Source organism: Callithrix jacchus, chromosome 2 (genome assembly GCF_049354715.1).
Source record: "Callithrix jacchus isolate 240 chromosome 2, calJac240_pri, whole genome shotgun sequence".
NCBI lineage: Eukaryota > Metazoa > Chordata > Mammalia > Primates > Cebidae > Callithrix > Callithrix jacchus.
In genome coordinates, this window is record NC_133503.1 from 2,085,070 (window position 1) to 2,087,253 (window position 2,184).

Consider the following 2,184-nt stretch of genomic DNA (forward strand, 5'->3'; position numbering starts at 1 on the left):
ATTCCTGAGCAGGGAGTCCTCAGGAAGAAAGAGGAGGAATGCACCTGTTTCAAAAAAAAAAAAAATTTTTTTTTTGAGACCCAGTTTTACTCTTGTCACAATGACATGATCTCGGCTCACTAAAACCTCTGCTTCCTGGGTTTAAGGATTCTCCTGCCTCAACCTCCCAAGTAGCTGGGATTATAGGTGTGTACCACCATGCCGGGCTAGTTCTTTCTATTTCTTTTCCATTTTAATTTATTTTAATTAATTATTTATTTTATTCAATCCCCATAGAGACTGCCAAAAATTGCCAATGTCGACTATATTTCCACTCCTCATGGCAGGGTATTGGAAAAACGTTTCTATCAGCAATTATCACGCCTTGGATAAACCTCTTTGGCTATGATACTTCCACTGTGCAAAGCTATTTTTTTGGTATTTTTAGTAGTGACTGGGTTTCAGCATGCTGGTGTCCAACTCCTGGCCTCAAGTGATCCACCCTCCTCAGCCTCCAAAACTACTGGAATTACATGTGTGATTATTTGATTAACTAATCACACATGTAATCCCAGTACATTAATGTACAAACAGGATTACTTAATGTTTGTTTATATAGGTTTATAGGTTATTAAGAACAGTGTTATCTCCTATAAAGGCCTGTGATCAGTTGTGTCAGGCTATTAGTATTGTTACTTTTCTATGTTACTATGATTTTAACAATAATTATCAATGTACTCTTATCTTTAAAGTAAAACTTATTTTTAAATTAAGAATGCTTTTTACTTAAAGTACTGGTATATTTTTTTAAGTTTTGGGTCTTTATTTAGTTAATAACTTGTTCCTGCAACCATAAATATTTTATAACCAAAGGTGCTCAACCCCTAAATATATAATCCAACAAATTTAACGTGTGTGTGTGTGTGAGAGAGAGAGAGAGGAGAGAGAGAGAGAGAGAGAGAGAGAGAGAGAGAGAGAGAGAGAGAGAGAGAGAGAGACAGGGTCTCACTCTGTTTCCCAGGCTGGAGTGCAGTGGTGTGATCATGGCTAGCTCACTGCAGCCTCAAAGGCAAACATGGTGAATCGGGATGCATTGAGACAGAGAAAAACGTGTCTTTCATATCTAAGAATGTAAACCAGCTTGCATTCCCTGAGACTTGGGTAAGGATTGGGAACAACAGGATGTATGGAGACCACAGCTGCATTTCTTAATGCTCTAAGGTTTCTGACAAATCTGTACTTGCCATTAGGCTTTTGATCTGGTAACATGGGAGTATTGTAAGGAGACTCTCATCGCCTTAATAAATCATATGGCAAGAATTTGTCGATAATTGGTTGAATTTCCTCTCATGCTCCCTTCCCTAAAGTGTATTGTGTCTTTCTAGGGCAAGGAGCATGAGGCTCAAGTTGGATTTGAATGGTCTTTAGGGTGTTTCCCAGAGCCTCCAGGCCCAAACCTCAGGATTTACTTGAGACACCTCAGTTGGCAAATATGACAGCTCATCCTTCACTTTTTTTTCCCCAAGGGGTCAGGAACAAAGGTAACATTTTATCTGCTTTATGATCTGTGAAGGTCACCATGGCTTGGTCACCTGAGTCAATAAGTCTCTACCCAGTAAGAGGTCAGGCATTCAGACACTATTAAAAACTGTCTGAATAAGAAACCCAGAGGCTCTGGAGAACAACTTAGAAAATAAGAAGAGCAGTGTTTTGGGGCTTGTTCATCATGAGAAGACAGGAGCCCACAGTATTAAATCAGGACAGAGTCATCTGCTCCCATATCTCCTACCTGCCACTTCAAGAGTCACCTGAGGCTCCTCCATCTCCTGATGGCTAATAGTCCCATGGGAGTGGAGGCAGGAAGAGTCAGGTCTTTCCACTTTTGTGTCTGCTGGGCTCTGATAATGGCTCCCTTGAAAGCACAGCGCATTCCCTTCGGTGGCGGCCAACCTTCTTACAGAAGGCGAACTGACTTATACTCGAGGCACAGTGGTCCCGAAACCCAGATAGGAACTTTCACACTTCCTCTGTGAGGGCCAGGAGTTAAGAAGCTGGCTCTGAAGTGGTGGAGGGTGCAAGGCTGTAGCTAGAAGCTGTGCCTTTTGGGAGGTTAGCTTTCTTTTGTCTCTGCTCTATGTCTCTGATTGAAAACTGCAAAAGCCAAGTCTAAAAGCTGATTCATGGGAGTCTGGAGGCCTAAGGCTG

General features: G+C 41.7%; 1 non-coding gene across 1 annotated transcript; it reads right to left on the reverse strand.

The window, feature by feature from the left end:
• Window positions 1-267: 267 nt before the first annotated feature.
• LOC118151754 (U4 spliceosomal RNA) lies at window positions 268-408 on the reverse strand. Its single transcript, XR_004740169.1, has one exon. It is a non-coding gene; the product is annotated as a U4 spliceosomal RNA (small nuclear RNA).
• Between the last annotated feature and the right edge of the window lie 1,776 nt (window positions 409-2,184).